The sequence below is a fragment of the Rhinolophus ferrumequinum genome, chromosome 9, assembly GCF_004115265.2.
Source record: "Rhinolophus ferrumequinum isolate MPI-CBG mRhiFer1 chromosome 9, mRhiFer1_v1.p, whole genome shotgun sequence".
Taxonomy (NCBI): Eukaryota; Metazoa; Chordata; class Mammalia; order Chiroptera; family Rhinolophidae; genus Rhinolophus; species Rhinolophus ferrumequinum.
In genome coordinates this window covers 48,537,722-48,550,379 of record NC_046292.1, presented here as the reverse complement: position 1 = coordinate 48,550,379, position 12,658 = coordinate 48,537,722, and the positions used below count along the sequence as shown (strand labels likewise).

The 12,658-nt window shown below is 37.0% G+C and overlaps 1 protein-coding gene and 1 non-coding gene across 6 annotated transcripts in view; both read right to left on the bottom strand.

Annotated features, from left to right (window-relative positions):
• PDE4B (phosphodiesterase 4B) overlaps nucleotides 1-12,658 on the bottom strand; it is a 483,376-nt gene that overhangs the window by 269,210 nt on the left and 201,508 nt on the right. The window lies entirely within an intron of this gene.
• LOC117027869 (small nucleolar RNA SNORA25) lies at nucleotides 7,946-8,070 on the bottom strand. Its single transcript, XR_004423997.1, has one exon. It is a non-coding gene; the product is annotated as a small nucleolar RNA SNORA25 (small nucleolar RNA).

Genomic DNA, 12,658 nt, shown 5'->3' with positions numbered 1-12,658 from the left:
ATATTTAGCAGTAAATACATTGTTTTTCTGCACTGCAAAGCTAAAACGATCTCTGAAATCATACATTTTTCTAGACTGCAGTACTCTTAATGGCACTTTGTTGACTCTAATTGCTAAGAAATACTGCATGCAATTCTGCTCATGGGAGGAAGGTACAAACGTGTAGTCCTGAATGTGCAATGAAGAAGCTGTCCCTCAGCTCGTCTCCTGCATTCTCCGGGGAAGAAGGGCTGACTAATATTCATTTCATCTCGGAGAACTGCTTAGTGTCATGGGGTCCAGAAAGCACCCTCTAATTTGATCAATTGTAAGCACAGTTGCAAGTGGACGGAATTACATGAGGCCTTTGTATAACTCCCCACACACACCACGCTCCTAGTCATTTCTGTAAAAGGATTTTGCAGTTGTGGGAAACAACTGTGGCTTAGGGATATCAGGAAAGAAACTGGGTTAGAGGAACAGAAGAGAAAAGAAGGAGAGGGGAAAGATGGAAAAATTTGTCTTTTAACAAAGGACGGTAAGGAAGGAGTGTGAACCTGCCTGTGTTCTAACCTCTAGTATGACTAACATTTTACCTCTGGAGGCTCATCCAATGAGAGGGTTTGATGGGATCCAAAGAGTCTCCTCATAAATGTGATGTATATCCTCCCTATAAACATAATTATGCATCTCTTCAAAATTCTTTAGTAGCTAAGATTCTGCATATAAAACGTGAGCAAACTGAAATTTTGCAAGCATTTATTTTCTTTGTGAATTCGTAAAGACTATAAAGTAGATAACTTGATGGCACGAATACATTTAAAAATTGACTTTTTAATTTTATGCACAAAAATGTATCCATGAGAATTGGGGTACAACAGAAAGAAGCGCATGAGGCTGGTTGGGTTCTCTAGAAATGAGACTCTGAGATGGAAGTCGGTATGCAGGATGTTTACTAAGGAGTACTCTTGGGCTCAACCCCTGTGAAAGGGAGAGGAAAGAAGGAGAATTGGCAGGAGAATCTGAGATGCAATGCAGCCTCCCACTGCCTTGGTCAACTCCACAGGACATCACTGTTGTTCCTCCACATTGGACCAAAATGGCTGGACTTTCAGATCCCCAACCTCCATCAGCCAGGAAAGTGGGTTGCAGTGGGAAAAGCATCGTCTTGGATGAGCAGATAGGCGCTGGGGCAAGTCATTCTTTGGAGTGGTATCTGAATGGCATATCACCATGTCCACCACAGTATATAAATGATATTAACTTACAAACATTTCTAGAAAACATATCAAGTTTTATAAAAATATCATCTTTATATTTAATTCATGGCACAAAGAGATGATTAAAAATAAAATTGTACTTTGACAGTCTATTCAAATGAGTGAATGAATGAAAATATTAAATCCATTAAGATCTTTTTGAATCAAAGGTAACATTTTAATAGCATTTTATTCATTCTCTTTGAAAATTATCACCTAGTTTCATATTTATATGTGTATAATAAATGTTTTCTACCTCTACCGTCTTCAAACATGAACAAGTCATTCTCATTTTTAAAGAAAGAAATGGAGGCGGGGGGAACTTTTCTCTTTATTCTCAAATGCTCAAATGAGTGATTTGTATCCCAAATTCTATTTCCTAGTCTTTTCCCCAATTAGAAATGCTCACTCTACGGACTAATTTTAAATTTGGTTCTCCCATATACTAACTTAATAGTTTATAAAGAGTATAAAGTAATAGGTTGGTATTACTTTATACTCTGTTTTAAGGTCAAGTGACTTGCCCCAAATTCCAAGACTGCTAAGAAAGTAACTCAGGATTCAAATACATATTCTAGAACCAACTTCAATACTTTACTTTGTTTTCTTCCAAATTTAATTTTTAAGGAAGACTTCAGGATTTAAGAAGTAGCTCTAAAGGCAAAAATACTGGGATATGTCTAATTTATAAGAAAATTTAATTTTTAAAAATAGAAACATCATCATTTCTTTGCAGTCTCCTCCTAGGTTGTTATACCATTTTCCACATTTTTTGTTTAGGAATTTTCAATATCTAGGTCCCCTACCATACTTCATGCTATTCTTTTCTCAATAAAGTACTTCATGGGTAATTTCTTCCATTCTCACTGGATGACATCCCTTCTTCCCATTGCTTTTCCACTGCTCAATGTTCAGTCTGTCCTCTGTGCATCTGCAACAGGAGCAGCATTTGTTTCTATAGTAATAATGAGGCTCCTGCTCATACATCTCCCAACACCGCGGACTGACATACCCTTGCAGGATAACTACCCTTTCATTATTTTTAGTTAATAAGGTCCATTGAAGGAATCTTTGTTTTTAACAAAGGTATAACTCAGAATAGAACCAATGGCGTGTGTTTTCTTAGCCCTATTGAGTCCGCGTGCTACATAATCAAAAAGCATTGTTTTTAAAGTAGAGCATGGCCTTTGCAATACAAGAACATCATTCCCCAAATCTATAGAGCATTGTGAATCTCATGTATTTTTAAATAAAACATTTTTATGTATATATGTGTGCGCACATGTATAAAATTGCTAAGCATATGTAGATAAATCAACACTATTCATTACATCCTGTTAGTATTCATTAGGTTCTCACAGAGTCTAGCAAAGAAGCCACTGTTTTGTTTCCCAAAGGTTCCAAATTCTATTTCCACTAAATGATGTCACTAATGTCATGGTTACAATACTGCAGAGAGCCTCGTTCCTGCCACTGGCCATCGACGGATACAATAGATCATTTGAACAGCTGAATCATTAGTAAAAAACAATAGATTTTTCTCCTGGTATTGAATTAAATGCGTATTTCCAATTGAGCATATGATTCATGGAAACAAATCTTAAAGTTTATCAGTGTTTCACTAAGTGACAATGAATATCTTGGGTTCTTTAATTCACTGAGGACACGTCTATCTCCATCAATCTGTATGACAAAGCACTGAATGAAAAAACCTAGGTAAAAGAGTTTTTTCATTGCCTAATTCTCAAAACTACCTCCTTCACAAGTTCCATGTCTAGTAGTATTTTTAAATATTTTCATTTATTTATGTGAGTTTTTCACACTGTTCTTTTTAAATTCTCAGCATATGTTTTTCCATCCCTAAGGCAGAAAGTAACAGGGTTCAATTTGTATTTATGCAAAAGAAAAGTGAAAGGCATTTTGAAGAGGTACACGGTGTTGGAATACCTAGGACCAAGAAATGCTAAAATCCAGTTGTTGGCATCACTGGTATCCAGGCCTACCCCAGTGCTTTCAGTGTTTATACTTTCAGAAAGATCCAGACCACATTGCAAATGAGTATGAGTCAGGTCCTGTAACTCTTCATTTCCTGCTCTATTCCCTTGAAGGATTATTTAGAAAATCCATGCTTGTGTGATCTAGTTTTAGAACATATGCTAATATACTAATTCTAATATAAAACCAACTATATTTTAATTACATACGTTTTTATTTTTTTAATACAAAATGGAGGCCTAGTTGAAAAACCTCCAAAAATATCTAAGTGCTCTTATGCAGGAATTCTTTTCAGCATCTTCTCATTTTTTAGTGAGAAACCCTGAGATGGTCTTTCTGCTGCTCAAACCATACTACTCCCATTTTCAATCCTACCAGCTGACAGTACAAACACAGGTGCCTAACTCCCAACTTCGTCCTTCTTCCAACAATCAGGCACTGGAAACGTAGGAAACGCCTGAGGTTAATTGACATGACAAGTCTCTAACATTCAGAGACTCGTAGCTTTACCCATTCAGAAGAACTGAAGGGAATTTCCGATATCCTTTAGAGCAACACCTCAATTTTACACGTGAGGAAACTGTTATATATGATTGCTCCTTTGCTGTCAGAGTGGTAAAGTGACGTGCTTATGATCAGTCTTCATTTTCACAGTAGAATTTGGAGTAGAACCTAATTTCCTCGTCCTAGATTTATGACAGCTCTTCTCTCAAAATAACAAAGAACTTATTTTTAAAAAGTTAATTCAAATATAAAAGACGGAGAATCTCGTAAACGCTCCACAGTTCAGGAGGCCAATCAATTTCTATAGCAACTGTAGTAGACAGATTCAAGAAAGGCCTACATGTAGAGCTAATTAGTTGTAAGGTTTTCTTCCCTTCTCCCAACACTGAAATTTAAAAATGAAGGAGTCTAAATATTTACTCCCTCACTGATTCCATCACTCACTGATATGTTGAGAGTGGACTTCTTATGTGTCTTATATCAAGGAAGATGCCTCAAGTAGCCACGAAGCCAAACATTTTCCAATACGTTATCAGGTATAAAATGTTTGAGAATGAAGAGCACTGGGCTGTGAATGAGAAGACTGGTCAAGTCTCACTGCAGCACCTTGACTAAATGTGGCTCTTGAGCACGTTAACTGCATTTGGCCTCATTTTCCACAACTATTGACTAAAGGAACCAAATTAGACAACCAGATTTTTCCTTTTTTCACTAAACATCCATGGATTCTATATTTTATTTCTCCCTGACTCTTTCCTTTGTAGCACAAATAATATTGAACATGATAGTTACACCTTCCAGATAATTATTTAAAAGTGCATTGAATACCATATTCCATTGTTCTACTCTCCCAAATCGGATAATATCTGGTCTGGAGTCCTCACCAGCATCCCCAAGTCAGAAGAGGGTACACTCGTGGGAGCATGTATTATTGACTGCAGAAAAGATTATTCATTGTTATATATGTTATATATGATTGCTCCTTTGCTGTCAGGAAACGACTCATCTAGAAGCCTTGGAGTCTGGAGGTGGTTCAAGAGGAAAAGTTTCCTCATAAGCACAAGTGATGCCTGGATAATGGAATTTCAGTGATCAAAACTCAAGGGAGGTGGTAATGGAAGTCCCCTAAACCTCGTGTTCAGAGAATGGTGCATGAGGAACGGTAGTCATGAGGAAACCGTGAGCTTTCTGCCTGAGTTAAGGGACGAGTTGCTGGGATGAAACAAATAAAAGGGGATACTAGAAGCAAATCTGAAAATGGCAGTGAGCTGCTGGGGACAACTCCAGTCACAATCCAAAGAACAGAATTGATGTGTGCCCACCCCGTGGCAATGACTCATCTGTCACTTAGCTTCTTGGCCCTGCTCACACCCACAGGTGGCCATCACCAGTATAAACAAGATCACAAATGTTAAATAAACAAGCAATACTTCCCTTTGCAGGGCAGGACAGCTGATTTTTGGAGGGAATTGATTTAATTGGCATTTACAGTCTGCCTCTTCAAAGGGACTGAACTTGCACCACCCAAAGTAGGTGAAGCCAAAGTCTTAACATAGAAAATTCTAGTCACGTTCAGTGAAAGCCCACAGTAACAACAGTATTTCCCCAATCTCCTCAGAGAGAAAGGTTATTGCTCAATCATTTCCAGAGCTCATCCCTGAACCACTTGGAGTTATGGGTCTAGGGCACATAAAACTACTTGGACATTTCTGTCACCTCTAAAATACTTAATTTAATTCAGCTCAAGATTTATTTTTTTGTAAAATTTATAAATTATCTCAGAAATTTCCACCCGTGTGGAAAGCAGTTTGGGAAACTGGTCTGGAGTTCAGCTTACCCAGCACAGTGGCTAGCAATGAAGTTTGAAAATCAGACTACTTATTTGTATGGGGACTTCTAGTCCATTCTAAGAAAAGTTATGGCTCCTTCTCTTTGGCAAACAAAAATAACAAACACCTATATAATGCTTATCTATTATTTGCTGGATATTGCTTCTAAGATCTTTATATTCAGTGACACCTATAATCCACTCTAGTACCCAGTAAGGTAGCTGTTATTATCCCCATTTAACAGATGATGAAACTGAGGCACAAAGAGTTTAAATACCACCAGTAAGCAGTGAAGCTTACTTAGTCAGGCTCCAGGGTCCTTACACTTAATCTCAGTGCTGAATTGTCTCTCAAAGTAGAGATGGGAAGCTTCATGAATTTTGTATTTCACCCAATCTTGCCACATTTCTCACTGGAATGACCAGTTGTCTCACAAATATAAATACAATCACATGAATTCTGCAAAGTTGAAATTTGCTATTTTCTAAATAAATCAATTTATAAAACTCTCTTTATTCTTAGTTTTGCTTTCTTGTTTCTGCTTATACTATATCTCAAATCGGATTTTAAAAACTCAAATTAAAGTTTAGAGAAGTTTATCTGCATTGACTCACAGGTTTCTGGCTTTTTGGTCCTTAAGACAACACCAGAGTCTACTGTATGTGAATATGGTGGGGCACTTTATTCAGTAATGGACAAAAAAAATAAATACCGGAGGGGGATAGTTTCCTTTGTGAAGTAATGTTATGAAATGTTTTCCTCATTGGATAACTTCATTTTTAACAATTATAACCATTATTCTGTTCTTAAAGCCAAACACATGTAATTCCTGATAATTCAAAATCTTTCTGATAAAAAATTGAAAATACTCTGTGCAGATAAGAAAAAATAACAGCTTAAATTTATATTCACTACTCACTAGACATGATTGCTCAATTTTCCACCAAGAACAAAAGGTTCTGGTCTGTATCCTAGTCTCTCCTGATTCTCTTTTCACTTTGGTTTCATCCCTGTCATTTTTCTTTGTGCTGGGAGATATAAAGAATGGGTACCGACAGTTTTGTGATACAGATAAAGGGAAGTTAAGATGGTGATCCATTTCGTTTGTGCTTAATGAGATATATTTCTTGTTCTGGATTTTGTGAGGTTTGAGGGGTTTGTAATTTTTTTAAAAATGTGTAACTGTGGTTTCCTTTCCAATTTTAAGCAAATATTTATTTTCATACCTCATCGTGAATTCATAATTTTGCACTCTTTTACATAAATTGTATAATGTTCAGGCCTCACAAAACGTGGATTTGTTCTTGCTGCTTCATGTAAACATTCAGGATTCTCCATGTCATATAATTTTATTAAATCTTTCTATAAATTGTCTCCTCTCTCATCTTTGTTACCACAGATCCAGTCTTCATCATATGTAGCTTAGATCACCTGCACTCACCTCCTACCTGGGTTCCCTGCCTCTGGTTTTGTCTGTTTCAGGTATTTCTTGGCACTGCTGCTGGAGAATAATTTAGCTAAAATATGAACACTCCAGAAGCACTACCATTATGCATCAAATCAAGTCCAGTTCCCCAACATGGCTTCCAGTCCATCAAAATCTGGTTCTTACTCTACAGCCCACTCCCCTCCTTTTGCCATCTCCCTCACCTTCATGCTCAGCGTTGTTAACTGAACATAACTCCTTAAGCAAAGCATCTATCACCGTGTTTCTTGTCCTACCACCGGTCATGCTCATTCCCATTTTCTTGGTCATGCTCTCATTCACTCCTCAAGACTCATTTTGCAAGAATATCACTTCTTGGATTGAACTTTTATTGCTTTAAAATAGTCCAAAATGTATTACATCTTTATGCCTCTGTCCCCAACCATAACATAAGCATCTTGGGCATTTGAGTATACGAGGTATGCTCAAACAATATGGTAAATGTTTAAATTAAAAAAAAATTATTACAGTAAAAGACACATTGCCATTAATCCCCCTCAAAATACTCCCCCTCGCTTCGAACGCACTTATCCTATCATATGCTTAGCAGCAGCCGCACCTATACCATGTGGTTGGAATTAGAATGCAGGTGGATCAAATACAGAAATTGGTTGGTTATTCCAGTGGTAGGGGACTACTGGTCTGAGCTTTACAAAACAAAAAACCTACGTCACCCGCTACAGGAAATGGGTAATGTAGGTTTTTTGCTCTGTAAAGCTCAGACCAGTAGTATTCAGTTTATGTTTCATAAAAGTTACATCAGTGGCAGTTAACAAAATAATTCCATAGCTGATGTATATAATACCAAAATTCAAGAAAAGGTAAAATTTTACTCAGGACATGACAACATAAGGCAGGGTAAAATGGAATTTTTTCTTTTTCTTTTTTTACCCTTATGTATCTCCTCAAGAAAACAGCACTATTGAGTGACTACTACATCCTATGGAGAACTTCAGTCTTTGGTCACAGCGTTAAGAGCTCGTGGTTTTGATCCCACAAGCTCTCTTTGAAATGACCTATACAATGGCATTTTTAAATAAAGATTTCTATTCAGAATTCTAAAAAATAATATCTTTCCCTCATAGGGTTAAAATTCAGATATGGACTATCTCACTTACATCTTACAAAGCATAAAACTAATGTAATGCAACTTAGCTGACCATGTGAGTTTTGACTTTAATGTGATAATACTATGAAATATAATAGATAGTCAAATATAATCGGTACGATAAGCCAATTTTCTCAAACGCCTTTGTTCATTGTGAGTCCAGAAAGTTTTATCTAATTATAGATATAGCTCATCTTTCAAATATTTACTTAAAAAATATTGAGCTTATTATTTCTCTGCTAAGGCAACCCAAACAATCTGTAGGATTCCTAAAGCAGCAGATAGAAACACTGTTCAGTCATCAAATGGCTCATTATTTTTATCTTTTAAAATGTAAGTTTTTTTCATTTCACAACAGATATCCACCTGTGTAGAAATTGTTCAAAGGAGTAATCAGAATTTTTAGGCATGACAGGCTTTTTAAATATTTTTTTAAAAAATTGGTTGTCAATATTTAGAGAACAGATCAATCTACTCTTACTGTTTGTAAATCCATACAAAGAAGAGATGAAGGATAAACTCCTCAAAATATGGTGTGATGTGGTGGCCAGAGGTTGAGACACACATGGCATTCCATCTTGTATCTAGTCCTCAGCTGTGTAACCTTCAGAAGACACTACATTTCTCAGTCAGTTTCTTCAGAAGCTAAAATGAGGTTAAAACAGGTGAGATAATGGAAAATATATGTTGGTCTCTGCCCCTTGTTTCCGGCACAGAATTCCTAAAACCCTTATAATTTCCTTGTTCTAATATTTGGTCTTTGACTTCTGTCCCTGACACAGAGCTCCTGAAACTCTTCTAATTTCCTGGGTGACAGGAGTGTCTTTTGTTCTAATGAGGTGAGTCTGGGTGGACTCCAGGTGGCTCCTGGATGAGGACTGGTCACTGGAAACCTCAAGCCATAACCAGAAGTTTAGCATTTTTAACCCTGCCTACCCCCTCTCCCCACTCTCTTGAGAGGGAGAAGGGCTGAAAATGGAGTTGATTACTCATACTTTCATGGTGATGCCTCCATAAAGTCCCCACAGTACAGGGTTCAGAAAGTTCCCAGGTTACTGAACACATGGAGGTGCGAGGAAAATGTCTGGAGAGGGCATGGAAGCTCGGTAACACTTCCTACCTTCCTTGTCCTACGCATCTCTTCTATCTAGATGTTCATCTGCATCCTTTATCACATCTTTTTATAATAAAGTGATCCATGTGTTTCCCTGAGTCTGTGAGCCTCTCTAGTGAACCAATCAAACCCAAGGAGAGGTTGTTGGAACCTCTAATCTATAGCCAGTTGGTCAGAAGCGCAGGTGATAACCTGCGCTTACAACTGGTCCCTGAAGTGTGTGCCTTGGGGATTGGGAAGAGGAGGGCAGTCTTGTGGTCTGAGCCCTTCACTTGTGGAATCTGAAGCTCTCTCAGGTTAGATAATGTCAGAATTGAGTTAAATTGTGGGACATTCAGCTGGTGCCACCAAAAATTGCTTGGTGTGGGGAAAAACCTCCACACATTTGGTGATCAGAAGTGAAGTGTTTTGTGTGAGTAGTCAAGGAGACCACAGGGGAGAAACTCATAGTAGGAAAGAACTGGGTTTTTCCCTACACAGGAAGGTAGAAAACTAAGATTTTCTAAATCACTACTCCATAGAATTGGTGAGAAAATTAGATGAGAAAACACATGTAAAAATCTTAGCATAATGCTTCGCCAATCCTCAATGACTCTCAATGGCTTCCAAGTGAGAGATTTTTTTTTTCAAACTACATCCTTAGTCCTTGCCAATAACCATCCCTAGCTGTCTATAATTTACAGCGCTCGACCTAATTTCCTCCTTTGCCTCTAGACTATTTCAAAAGAAAAACAAATTATTGCACCACCCATGTTTCAGTACAGAACACATTTTCTTTTGCCCATTTGGTTTTGGTTCTGCTTGGACCCTTTGCTGATTTTTTGGTGAACTGGTTCCAAGAGTTCCTGAACTTTGAAAAGGAGATTAAACTGGATTTTCTCCTCTCGGTGCCATTAGAAATCAATTTTCATAAGTTTGATTGGTTCTGTTGGTCTTTGGGAAAGAAACCCAGCTTTTCAGAAAAGAAAAAAAGAACCTTCAGGTTCCTGGGCCACTTAAACAGAAACCTCTGAAATAGCAGCTGCTCTCAGGTGGTACAATAAGAGGGTTTAGTTTCTATGTTCCCCTGAAGTTTCCATATGGAAGTTATATAAGTTGAAACCACTAAACCAGTTCAATGAAACCCAAACTGCTGAGTTTTGCACTGCTTTAAAAGAGGCCTTCTGTTTCCTAACCAGCATGAACTTGGGAAATTTTCCATTGACTTGGAGGGCTGTCATGTAAGCCGTTCAACCAGTTTTGCTCAGATTCAACACAGATTGACTGAAACAGTGAAACGAATCCAATTAGTTGACTTCTCCATTTGACTTTATTTTATAACTGCATTCTATGGTCAAAACTTCAAAAAGAATTTTCTTTAGTTTCCTTTCCCTCTTCTAAAGGATCTAAAGAGCTATTGTCAAAGGGCAGAAGCTCAGACTTATTTTTTATTCCAAAAGCACGAACACAGAGATACTCAGTAGGCACTGGAACACACAGTGGGCACACATCCACACGGCCTCTTTTCCTTTATGAGACCTGTTAGAGCTCAACATATAGCCCTAACCTCAAAATTACATCAGACTTTTTATAATCTCACGTTCATGGAAAGAATACATGAATTTCACACAGAAAGAGAATAGTTAACATAATAGATTTGACTGTAAACAGCTACACCATTGCCAGAGTACAGTTCCAGTTGGATTCACTGTGCTGGATTCATACTACTGATGCTGTTTGTAAATTGCACACACATTAGATAGTCCATTTCTCCAGCTTTATTGAGACATAATTGACATAGAGTACTGTGTAAGTTTAAGGTGTACGTGTTGATTTGATATGCTTATAATGTATTACAGCATGACTACCACCATCGCCTTAGCTAACACCTCCACCACGTCACATTATTACCAGTTCTTTTTGGGATGAGAACATTTAAGATCTACTTTCTTAGCAACTTTCAAGTATATAATACAGTATTATCAACTACAATTACCATCCAATCTATTTTTATATTAACAATTATATCTATTTTTGATAGTACAAAATAATCAGTCTTTTCAATAAAAATTTTCCTTCAACAGATCAAAAACGTTTCAATGCCAGTGAAGTGTCTTATTTAATACAGACTGTCTGACTCAAAAGCCACTGCAGCACACTGTCTCAAGAACACCCACTCCAGAACAGTGAGGAAATAAAGAGAAATAGAGCTTTGTTGAACACTTGCTGTGTGCTAGGAACTGGGCTAATTGCTTTCCCTACATTATTCCTTTCAAACCTCTTCACAACAAGTTGAACTAGGTAACATCATCAACCTGTACCAGATGAGGAAAGGGGCTGGTCAGCAAGGTTAAGGAATTTATCGAGTTCTCAGGACTATTAAGGGGAAGACTCAGAATTTGAACTCAGTTTGTTGTATTCCACAATTTTGTTTTTCCCAGCTCTGGCCACGCGTTCTGTTTCATCCTAACTTATTATTCTGTCTCTCAGATTCAGTAAATAAAACTCTCATTCAAAAATGTATGTCAGACACATGAGAAAAATTACTGCCATTATGTATGTAGTAATGAACCAGTATATTAAGATATACCGGTCCTCAACATATACTTTAACCAGATAAATGAACCAACACATCATTATAATATTTTGTCATCTATCAGTGTTTAAATATATCAGGAAGTAAGTAGCAACAGTCTACTTTCCTTTCTTTGGAAAACACATGAAGAAAATGTACCTTACATTGTTTTTGGTCTGAATATATTAAAACACCTTTCTTTTTAGTTATTTAAATTTAAGAGTTATATGAATCACTGTAACATCTACACAAAGAATTTTAACATTTATTTGAACTGAAGGTATTGGGGGGAATTGCCAGAATCTGGTTGATTCTGCATCAACCAGATGCAGGAATTACTGCATGATTAGTGACCTCCGTGTTTGACATTTCCTTTGAAAACAGCTAATCAAACCCTGTACATCTTTCTAAACTTTCATATTAAAAATAAAATTGAGGAATTTGTGTTTCTTCAAGAAAATTACCTGCTTTAAAAATATTTATTTAACATTTACATATCATATTATGTAATGCACTTGAAATTCACATATTCATTTATTCTTTCAACCTACTGGTTACCTATTGAGTCAGACACTATGTTAAATCATAAGTTAGATTAGATTAGATAGATAGCTAGATGCAAAAATATAACATGATTTGTCTCCTCAAGTTACTCATAACCTAGGAAGAGGGGTCAGGAAAAAAAACATGTTATATATTGTGATAAATGCTATTACAAAGCACAGAAATTTAACTGCAGCACATAAGAGAGACAGCTCACTCTGACTCCATCTTGCAATTGACTATGCTTCCCATAGGACAGTGAACCCTGTCTCGAGGATTCCGTGGAA